Source organism: Protopterus annectens, chromosome 3.part1 (assembly GCF_019279795.1).
Source record: "Protopterus annectens isolate FY-2018-M chromosome 3.part1, PAN1.0, whole genome shotgun sequence".
Lineage (NCBI taxonomy): Eukaryota > Metazoa > Chordata > Ceratodontiformes > Protopteridae > Protopterus > Protopterus annectens.
The window spans coordinates 1,806,740,046-1,806,752,846 of record NC_056732.1 but is presented as its reverse complement, the minus strand read 5'-3'; positions in this window follow the sequence as shown (position 1 = coordinate 1,806,752,846).

Sequence of the window (12,801 nt, the reverse complement as noted above, 5' to 3'; positions counted from 1 at the left end):
TAGGAGAAAGACAATTTTGAGGGGAAGATTGTAAAACAAACAGGGATAGGCACAGACACAAAGGGAATGACAAAAACAGTTTGGGAGATAGGATAGGATAGGATAAAATAAGACAGGACAGGGATTTTGCAGATGCAGCTCTGCCAGCTTAGACCCAGTTGGAGATTATTTGTCAACCTGGGTCCTGGCCCAGAAGGTGGATCCAGTGTTGGCCAAGAATGCTACTCAGTGAGTCCCCAGAGTATGTCTCCATGCAGCAAATGTAGGCATCCAACCTCCTGTCTATTATCAGATCTATATCACATTATTGAAAAATCAAAATAGCAAATGGCACAAAGTGCCGAAATGTCGAAGGTCTGTTTTTGAAAGACTGCAGTACAGTGAAGATTAGGATATTTGCCCTTTCCTCACTGTAGTGCAATCTCGAAGTTGGAATATATATTTAGTGGGGGGGGGAGGGGTGGCTGAATTCGAGTTTCTGCATTTTTCGCTCTTGTGAGCGTTCAACATTTTGTGTCTTCGATGTTATGATATAGATGCCTATTATCTCTCCCACAAGTTCTGCAACTCCTGATGGGCAGCAAAGGTGTCACCTCCACTGCCACTGCTAAAAATGGGTACCACTGTATCAGCTTCTGGTAAAGGACTATCTGATGAAGACAGGGCAGCAGGTGGGACGGCAACTTTGTCAGACTGGGACCCAAATGTGCTGGGTGCTGCTGCTTGTGGTGGTACTCCAGACATCTGTAGGGGGATAACAGGTTTTGACAATGGGGTGGGAACAGATTATGGTGCTATTGCATAGAATAGTAAAATAAATGGAGAAAAAAAATGAATAAAAAATAAACCAAACAAATGTAACAAAAAGGATGCCAACAAAGAGGAAGGTGGAGAAATACAAACACATTCAAAAACACCGTCTTAACTGTCTTGATAATGCTAATGATACAATTTAGCAGAATGCACTTTTAAGACAAATACTGGATATGGGTGTGGGGGATAAACCAAAAGCTGTCATCACATACAGAATATTAAGAGCAGAAGCTATTTGCAAGAGCAGAAATGTGTGCTTGAAATTAGAGATGCAAATTGGTTTTGGCTAATAATGTACATATAAAAAATAAAAATGCTAATCAAACAATATTTCAATCATACATGATAGACAATGGCTAGATACTTCTATTGTATATTGAGAAATGTCCAGCAAACTGCTACTTATAGATCTTACAAATATGGGTGGTGCCATGCTGGGACAAGGTATATATGATTATTTTCCAAGGCAGCAGAACTTTGTAGAGGAGGGACTGAACCCAGAAGAATCATTACAATGTCAGAGCACATCAGTGTAACACGAGGATGCACATGTCTACCTATACATGAGAAGACAAGCAGAAATAAGCATCCAGTGTTGTGCGGTCATAGTACTACCTTTGGGGTATGCCAGTACTGACATATAATACTGGTGAATAAAAGTGACACATAATTACTTTTTAAGTCTACTACTGTTACTATGAAAACAGACATTCTTACGAGGGAATGTGTACTCACCCTGGTGCTCTCTTAGGCTCTCCAGTCTGATCCAGTGCATCTGCCTATTCCTTTCAATCTCTGCAGGGGCTAGAGACATATGAAGGGCTCAATGAAAAATTGGATATTGGCATAAAGTGGCAAGCTAATGGTTTAAAGAAAAAAATTATACTCACAGTACAGAGGTAATGACTGTGCCTTAACTTCATCCTTCCATTGACAAAGAAGGTCAAGCTTGCAATGATTCATATCATGTAATGGTAATGTCACTGTTCCCCCTGTGTGAGGAATACCAATAGCAAGGATGACAACTTTGGCTCAACTGTTCCAGGCATTAGTCTTATACTGTGGCCCAGTGTAGCCCTCCTATAAGACCTTATAATTTTGCTCCATATGGAGGATGTCCGGAAAAATCTTTGACACTTCCTCACACCACCTGTGTGCTCTAAAACAAGCACTACCTTCACCTTCCCCAGGCATAATTTCTCCCCTTTATGGATCAAAGTCAAAATGTCAAAGAATTGGCACCTAAAACAGTCCTTGCTTATTGCAGTCTTTGCTCAGTGATGGTCATCTCCTCTGTATGATTGATGGCAAAGTAAGGAATAGTAGGTGCTGTATTACTATAATTGAAATGGCACTTTAAGATGTGAAACATGGCAGTCCCTGTTATTTTGGCTGGCTGTGTCATGTTGCTGTGTTTTCTCAATTGCACACACCCTACACATTGCTGCTTGTGGAGAAAATTCACTTAAAATAATGTTGCAAAATTTTCTGAATCCAAACCAACATCTTTCACCCTTTACTGCAAAAATAAAGCTGTTTTTGTATGGTATCTAAAACAGTTTTCCAACCAAAAAAAGCTTTCTGCTGAGGAGGCCAGAGTTCAGACTTTATACTGCTAACTGTAAAACCAAAGGGATCCAAAATAAAACTTATAACTGTCAAATCCTTCCAAAATTCCTCATTCCTCCTGAATTTTAAATAAACAATCATCTATAAATAAAACAAACCTTATTTGAATGAATGGCAATTAAAACAAAATAGTGAGCGTTTTCATCTGGCAAACTATCACAGACTTCATCAGACTGAATCAATTAAACATTACATCAAATACATTCATGACTAAATCACATGATATATATAAAACAACGTAATGAATTCTTTGTGTTTAATTTTAACCCCCATTTATAATTAATAGCCTCATTAAATCCTGGGGTATTATATGCATATAATGACATTTGCTATCATAATCTTACTTCTAGTGCAGTTTCTGCACCTGCATCCCTCAGCCCTAAATCTAATATGAAAAATAAAAACTTTTTACAACTCCTACAAGTTTTCTTGTACTTGTCCAATGCTTTATTAACATTATGTTTTTTTCAAAGCATATACATGTTCATATCTATCTTTATCTACCCATTATAAGCTTTTTAACATTCTTGTGTTTTCCAGCATGAAGTCCACTGCATCCAGTGTACTGTGCAGACTACACTACATTAGTAATAATGAATATAAAATAACAAGGGCTGCCATAAGATTTTTTGTAGAACTTTAATAAACTGATGGAACATGAATAATGTAACCACAATGAGTACAATTATACCACTTAAAAGGCCATCTCCTAGAGGGAATTGATGGTCTTTCTTCCTCTCTAGTAAAAAAATCTTTCAAGTTCAGTATTTTTTAATATTTCTGTATAAGATTTAAATATTTTCCAATTATTCATAACAATCTAATAGTAAAAGAATCCCCAGTACAGGGTAAAAACATTGTCTCTGCCTAATTAATTTCTGATCCAACAGCATGAGTTTGTGGAATATCATATTCATTATCATTTAAACTACTGACAGTGGCTGAAACATTCATAGTCGTTTTGGTACCCACTAATTGTTTTATTTTCACTCACTGAACACTGGACAAAGTCATCAATACTTTCTCTTGATAGCTTGTTACTCAGAAATGTTCTATTAAATCAACTCTTACAAAAAATAAAACTGATGTACAGTCTATCTGTCCTACACATTCACCTACAAGTTATTATTTTCATATATGTAGGATGCATGCTTCGATAATGTAATAAAGTACTTTTACTGTTATTAGCATTTGTTGCTGTATCTTTGATACTAACTTCCCATTTTTTATATATATTAATAAATCTATATACAGCTTACTATAGGAAAATGGCAAAGAAAAAAATAACTTATTTATTTATTTAACATTTGTTTACCAGGAAAGTCCAACTTGGAATGAATCCAATTTTCAGTGGAGGTCTGGGGAGAAAGGCTCCAGGTGCATATCTTTGTGACATGGAAGGAAACCAGAGCACTCAAAGAAAGTCCACACGAATGCGGGGAGGACATGCAGACTCCACACAGAAGGCACCCCAGATGAGAATCGAACTGGAGAGCCTCTTCCTGTAAGGTGATAATGCTACCTCTGCACACTGCACCATCAAACTTTTCAAACATTCTACAGACATTTTAACTTATCAGCTTTATTATTCCATAACAAAGTAATACTGTCTATAAAATGTTCATAGAATAAAACTTCCTTAAAGTTCTCAACTTTGTATTCTTCCCAGAAAGACATAATAAGGTTAGCAAAACTGGACACCGCTGCAGCACATATCAGTGCACATGCTTTTAGCTTATAAATATTCTTAGTCTTTCTTTTGGCTTTTCCTGATTAGGGGTCACCACAGCAGAACTCCGGTCCGCTAATGATTGGCAGTGAATTTTTACAGTGTCGAGTTGCCAGCCCGGCCACAACCTTCAAAGAAGGCACACCCACACATGCATGCACCTACCTGCATGTCTTTTCAAGTTCACTCGACCACAGGGTGGACATACAGACTCCACACAGAAGGTGCTCCAGCCAAGAATCAAACCAGAGAACCTCTTACTGTGAGGTGACAATGCTAACCACTGCACAACCGGGGCTCTGCTTATAAATATTCTTAGTAACAAACTTAAACTTGTGTCTGGCAGTTGGTACAGAAGGATAAGAGTGAATGGTAGTTCCTCTCAGCCCTCATGTGCCTCCTGTGTGACCTGAGCAAGTTACCTAACCAGAAAAACATCCCTGAAAAGGGACAGAGTGTCCAATAGGCCTACCTCATTAACAAATGAGTGCTATTATTACTATTTTAGTAAACACAAAACATAGTTAAAACTAAATGTTTGATTATAATCAATAAATTAATATTAGAAAATAAAATATTTTGCCTTCTGATAATTTAAAACCAAACCACTCAATGCCACTATCATGTGAAATAATGGAATATAAACATTTTATAATCACTGCTATTAGTCTTTTATAACCATATTTTTTTAAATTTTAATTTACCCAGCAAATCTAAAGAATCCCTGCTATAAAAATAAAAATGTTTCACTATTTATTTCACTTTGTTCTACAAAAATAGTTAACAGCTCCATTTTTGATCCTAAAGCTGCTATAACGAGTCTCATTGGTAGACTTTCTAACTGTTTTTGAATCTTAAGTTCCCCCTAAAATCCCAGTTTAGGCTCAGCAGCAATAAAATAGTTTAATAAATAATCAGTAATCATACCCCCATAATAAATCTCATAATAATAAACAAATCACAGTATACTTTTTCACCTATTAACTAATTCATAAAAACTTCATTTAATAAAAAAACCTATCTGTGACTTACACATTCATTAAAACCATATCACTTCCTTTATTTGCCTTTATTATTCTAATATTTTATCATGATATAAACTCAATGATGCCTTTACGTTTTATTAAGTTAAATTTTGGTACTTATTCTTAACACAAGCTACAAAGAACAGTTTTAATTTTTTTAATTTATACTTGAAATATTCTAAGACTTGTTTTTAAAGGCATTTAAGGAGGATTATACATTTGGATTAAAAGTAGGTTTCTTAAATATATTCTCATTAGCAAAACTTTTTTCACTGTTAGCAGAAAATATTGAAAGATTTAATTTCCTAGTAAAATCCCTCAATAAACAAATAGCATCTACAACATTCATACATTTTTTAAAAAAAAAAATATTTTAATAACAGACAACAGTCAGAGTAAAATAAAACAAACAAATAACTATTTACATATGTCTACAACTGTGTAATATATCAATGTAATACAAATTAACAACAGTTAATATTTTTGGGCAAATTTTTAGGTTTTAGCCACAACTGAGATGAGTACCATTTGAAGTTCTCATCATAATTGTATATAACAAATTACGACATACAATTTTTGTCATACTAAGAAATTCATTACAAGAGGAAGCAGTTTTACTCTTCCAGTAATTAATTAATGTTTTCCTAGCTATTGCTAGTACAGACCAAAGAAGAGGCACTTGAGTCCTTGAAATTATTTCAGGGATTATAGCATTAAATAAAATCAATATCACATCTAACCAATCACAATGCTTGAAAAATGTTATTAATTTCTTTCTAAAACGGGGAGATGACCTCACATTCATATAAAATATGTATCCAATCAGCTGTTGCCTCAGACTCACATATCCAACATTTGATTCTGCTTGATTTATACATAACTATAACCTTGTTAAGTATAACAAATGTTCTGTGCAAGAATTCCCAGGTGAAAATGTTCCATTATAAAGAGGATGTATTTTTATTGACTTTAATACTTTTTTAAATCTTCAACGGTAACATTTCTGTTATTAATGTTTGTGGAATAATTCCAAAAAGCATTGTCTATGTGTAAGGAGTCTAGTCTAAGAATTCTATAAATCTGTGATAAGTAAGACATATTTTCCATTATTTTATTATTAATTTTAATAATCTAATATTTGGGGGAAATATTTCTTATCCAAGTTAAATATTTATCTTTGAATTTATAGAATCCTTTCATACTTGTAGTATTAATTACTTATTAGAATCATGATTATATCCAGACATTAAGTTTTCAGCAGAATGTATTTATTTAATATTTGTTTACCAGGAAAGTCCCACTGGGGCACAACCCAATTTCAGTCCAGGCTCAGGGTTGAACACTCTAGAAGAATTCTTTGAAATGTGGAGGAACCAGAGCACCAGGAAGAAACCCACATGAACACAAGGAAGGACATGCAGACTCTGTACAGAAGGCATCCCAGCCAAAAATTGAACCAGATAATCTGTTGTTGTGGGGCAACAATGATAACTACTGCACCAGATGCCAATAAATTGAATTATTTTGTTCTTCTAGATCTATCATTCTAGGGAAATTGTGAATTTCTAAACAATCATTTTTATAAGCTATTGAAAACATTGAACAAGTCTGGTCTTTAATACAATAATTAGAATATATTAATTTCCAGAAGGAAGAAAGAATATTTTTACATAGGGAAATTGATTAGACAAAATGTTTCCATTTAAACAATAATCTTTTAATAGCCAGACAAAACTGTTAGCAAATATCTGCTTATGAAAATTAGTAATTTGTTTATTTTTAGATAATAATACCTCATATATTAATTTCCATTTTGATTCATATGATGAATGTATCTACAATGCAATGATTTTTACAATAGCAGAAATAGCATACAATTAAATATCAGGGAATCCTATTAAACCTTCATCTCAACCTTCTTTCCAATTAAAAGAAATTCTTGGTTTATTTGGATGCCAAAGAAACTTAAGTAGGATATTATTATATTTTTTATTAATTTTTGGTGGAGACAATGTTAATAATTGCATAACAAATAATATTTTAGGGAGAATTACCATCTTAATTAACATTAAACATTCTTCCATAGTAAAGAAAAAAATATTCCAACTTGTGACTAGACTTATAATGTTATCAATAACCAGTTGAAAATTCACATGTATCATTTCCTTACTATTAGGCATAATGATGATACCAATATATTTAATTTGAGAGTTATTCCAGCTGAAATTTGAACAGTTTTATATGAATTTTTAAAGTTCATACTGATTAATAAACTACTCATTTTATTATGATCAAATTTAAAGTTCAAAATTGTTTCAAATTGCCTCACAGAACTAATTATCTGTTCTAGTGATTTTTCTATATTTCCTATTGTAGAAGTGGAGAAAACCCAGCAAACAAAGGATAAAAGTCCACCTTGATTCAGACAAATCACAAATGTAAGCAGCAAAAAAACAACAAGGACCAAGACAGCTAAAACCATAAATTTCATTATAAAGCATAAAAGATAAACACTTTCGGACAATTATTTCATCAGATCAAAGAACAAAATATGTTTAACTGTTGTAAGTAACACTTGACCAATCACAGAGTCAAGAGAATATTTCTATAATGGGGGAATCTCTGAAGTATTTTTTATTTTTCAGAAAGCTTTTTCTAGTATAAAAACTGCATTACCTGGCAATAGTTTATATAGTTCAGGTATAAGACCATTGAAACTATGAGCCTTATTATTTTTTAACTTTTTATTTGATCTTTTATTTTTTTTTTAAAGTAAAAGGTATGCCAATTTTATTTAATTTTTCATTTGTTCATGTATTATTTATATTTTCCTTTAGGAAAGTATCTACTAACTCATCCTTTACTAAGCAATTTGAATTTTTATATTTCCATAGAATATTCTAAAACACTCAAGAATACCCTTAATATTTGTTTTCCCTTCTTTTTGTTATTTATTTGTAATGAAATTTCTTTAATGTGATTTAGTTTATTCATTTTCTTAGATCTAATAGTAAGTTTATGTAAGCTTGATGGGTTCACTGAATATGTCTGAAGTTTTAGTTTTTTCATGTTTATTGACACTTTATGATTTAGAATTTTAACATATTTTGTATTTAAATTTTTTAGTTCTACATGCAAGGTATCAGAATATTTTATCTTGAAGCATACATGATGATAAAAAAGTGTACTGATATTTGATCTCTGTCAGTGAGCATTTATTAGAACTGTAAGGTGATAACTTTGTTTTTTAAATGATCAAGCCACACCCACTGGGAGTTAAAGGTACACACTCAAAACAACTGTGCTGGAGGGAATGAGTTAACCTAGCAGGGTCATAGGTCTTTGAAAGTGAGCGTTTATTTGTGTATGCACCAGCAGTATATGCAGGAAGGGGGTAGCTAACTGGCTTACTGACAGAGCCCACTCAGTCAAAATAGGGGAAGCCACCTCTAGTAGTAGATTCATAATGAGCGGTGTACCCCAGAAATCAGTCTTGGGGCTGACCAAGTTTGCAGATGACTGCAAGCTAGGTGTTGTCTTAAATTCTCCTAGTGATGTGAACATCCTCCAAGAAGGCCTTACCCAAACTAATGACTGGTGCCAGGACCATGGCCTCAAACTGAATGCCAAGAAATGCATAATTATCCCCTTTGGGGAAAATGGCGTCCCCACTAATTATCACATTAATAACAATGTACTAAGCATGCAAGCAGTCGTGAGGGACTTGGGCAGCTGACTTTTGACCACCACGTTGCCTCCATTGTACAGAAGGCTTTCTACATGGCCCACCTCATAAGTAAGGATATTTCATCCAGGAACAAGGAAGTCATAACATTCCTGTCCTCCTCCCATATCAGACCCATTATCGAGTACAATGTCCCCTTCAGCATGTACCTTGCCAAGCACATGCAGTAGCTGGAGAGACCACAGAAGTTCCTGACAAGGAAAATCCAGAGTATCAAACACCTGAAACACCTGTCCTATACAGACAGGCTAATAGCCCTGTCCCTCTACTCAGTCTTGTACAGACTGCTTAGAGGTGACCTGTGTCTGGCATACAAGACCATCTCAGACCCAGCCTTTATGGAATTGCTGCATATGCTGCATGTGGAATAATCAGCATTACTTGGTCCTGGTAGACTCTTACTCAAACTGGTTTGAAATTGATTTGCTACCAAACCTGATGTCTACTACTGTTATTACTAAGCTGAAATGTCATTTATCAGTATGTGGTAGTCCACATAGAGTTATCTTATCTCTAACAACAGTACCTAATTTCCCAGTCAGTTGTTTTCGAAATTTGCAAAAGAATGGGACTTTAACCATACTACCAGCAGTCCTGAATATCCACAGTCAAATGGCCTGACAGAACATGCAGTACAAAGTGCAAAGCAATAGCTTGAAAGGTCAAGGTGTGACAATACCAAATTTACTCAATCTCAGGAATATAGCCTGTGACAACTAACTTGGCTCACCTGCTCAGAGACTTCTATCTAGGCAAACTAGAACAACCTTGCCTATCATTTCTAGCTTGTTGGCACTTTCAGGCTAATGCCCTTCTTCAGACAATTTACTAAAAAATTCAAACAATTAAAATAATGAATCACAACCAGTCAGAAATCAGTAATTTATTAGCCTTTTCTTTAGGGCTGGCTTAAGGGGAATGACATCATTAAGTCCTAGAAATCTATGAGCTGAAAGCACTATAATCCATCTTGATTCCTGATACTCTGTTTCATTCACCAGATCCCACCCCACCAAAAAACTCTTATGTATGCTCTGTGTAACTGTAAACTTAAAATCATGTCATGGAAATTGATGAATGTGTTGATATAAACCATTTTGTTCATTGTATAGCCTTATGGCAGACAAATGATTCAATATTCTATTTTTTAACATGCAATGTGTCTTCCCTATATAAAATCCTATACATGACTTACAAATAGCTATACATATCATTTTCATAGTCCTACAATTTGCACAAGTATTAAAATAATACATTTTCTTAGTGATAGGGTGTATGAATGTGGTTTCTGTATTTATGTATGAACATGCCTTACAGGAACCATAGGGACTAGTTCACTTAGATCTGGGTTTAAAATGGGTCACCTTGCTACCTTCATGACATAATAAGTCTTTCATATTCTTGTTTCTCCTAAAGCCAAACATTGGCTCTTCCCCTACAACCATCTTTATCTTCTCATCAGTGAGGAGAATTTTCCAATTATTTCTTATTATACCATGACCCCCCCCCCCCCAAAAACGTGCACGCTGATTGGCCAGCGTGCCCGTTGTAAATCAAGTTATACTAATGGAAAAAGGTCTGGTCACCCGGATTTTTTTCCATTAGTATAACTCGATTTTTTAAAACACTGTCTCGCTATGTTAAATGGGTTTAACATAGCGAGACAGCTTTAAAATAAGCAACGGAGATCTCCGTTGCTTATTTTAAAGCTGTCTTGTTATGTTAAACCCATTTAACATAGCGAGACAGTGTTTTAAAAAAAAGCAACGGAGAAAGCAAGATCTCCGTTGCTTTTTTTAGTGTTTCGCTATGTTAAATGAGTTTAACATAGCGAGACAGTTTTAAAATAAGCAACGGACATCTCCGTTGCCTATTTTAAAACTGTCTCGCTATGTTAAACTCATTTAACATAGCGAAACACTAAAAAAAAGCAACGGAGATCTTGCTTTCTCCGTTGCTTTTGCCCACAGCTCTGGTACATCAGAACTGCCGCGGATACCAGACATCTGCGGAAGGGCAGCAAACGGGCATTATACTATGCCATTATTTAAGAAAAGTAATAGTTTCTTTTCTTAAATAATGTCATGGTATAATAGCAATAACCCACATCTGGGTGTGGGTAATGCTAAATTTACCCACGGTTGGCTTTGTTTGGTCCCTCGGCTTCCTCGGGACCAAACCACGCCAACCATGGGTAAATTTAGCATTACCCACACCCAGGCGTGGGTTATTGCTATACTATATCACATACCCCATGTATATTATTACTATAGGTAAACATCAGCCTCATTTTGTTCTCTTGTCTTTTGGGGTTGTTGGCCCTAATACATTCCTCTTGATCATAAGTTAACTAAGGGTAGATTTTATCCTTCCTTTGTCCCACTCTTTTCTGAATAACTCCCTCTATTTTATGTTCTTTATACCCTCTTTCTATGAAATTATGCTTCAAATTGTTCAGTTCCATAGCAAACATGTCATCATCCGTACATAATCTTGACACCCTGCCCAGCTGTCCTGCCACTATGTTATCAAAAGTAAATCTCGGAAGCATACTGTCATATGTAAGTAAATTATTTTTCAGACATTCTTTTCTATAAATGGTGGTTTTAAAACCTTCACAATTCTGTATAATTCTTATATCTAGAAAATCCAAATGAGTTCTAGATTTCATAGAGAATCTTAAGAAGGATGTGGTAGATTCTAAATAATCTACAAAGGCTACAAGTTCTTGCAATTCACCATCCCACAACAGGAAAATGTCATCTACAAAGTGCTTGTAAAAACATATGTTGTCAAACCATCCATGATATTGTCCTAATACATGACGTTGCTCCCAAAACGCCATAACTAAATTGGAATAAGTTTTCCACAAGGGGTGCCCATGGCACACCTTGTACCTGATGGTAATACTTATTTTGACATGAAAAAACAAGTCTGAGCATATCTATAATGAGTCTGTTCTTCCTGATGTCAAATAAATGCAAATCAGAAATTAATCTGGATAGGGCTGTTAGTCCATACTCATTACTGATCATTGTAAAAAGATTTTTTTACATCTAATGTGACCATGATGTATGTTTTCTTTACTTCTTTAAAGGAAAACTCCACCCTAGAACTAAAAAAGATATGTTTATTTTCAGTCTATTTTTGTTTCCAGACCTATTTTAACACCTAAAATTGACTCTAAGTGCTTTATTTGTAATTTTAGCCTGTTTACCACAACATGGCTACCGATGGGGCTTGCTATATCAACGTGATCTTCTTCTCCTTCAAGCCTTTCTCTTTCCCATAAAGTATTTCAAGTCTTCTTTCTATGACTCATGCCAGTCATAAGGAAGTAACTGTGAACTCCCATGCCATTGCCATATAATGGGAAATCTGTGACTCATTGTCAGTTTGTATTCCTTCTGTGTTAGGCTTGCTTCTTTTCTGTTGCTAATCACCCTCATTTATGTTTAGCTCAGAGCTTGCTTTACAGTATAATTTGAAGTTATCTATCTAGCAGCAAACAGAGTTGTAGCTAAACTGGATGCCTTTGTTCTAAGTGTTCTTTTGTAGTCCAGCATGAATTGACAGACCCCTCCTCCCACACTACTGCAGAGGTGTGAAAACTGTCACTGCAACTGACAGCTCAGAATAGAAAGGAAGGGAGTGCCATTTCAAATGTCTTCCCCTCTGCCTGCAGAATCATTTAGTTATTTAATGTGTTTGGCAGAACTCGACACCGTAAAACTCCACTGCCAATCATGAGTGGACAGGTGATCCGCTGTGGCGACCCCTAACCAGGAAAAGCCGAAAGAAGAAGAAGAAGAATGTGTTTGGCAGCAGCAGAAAGATTTATTTAAACAATTTCAATTTAA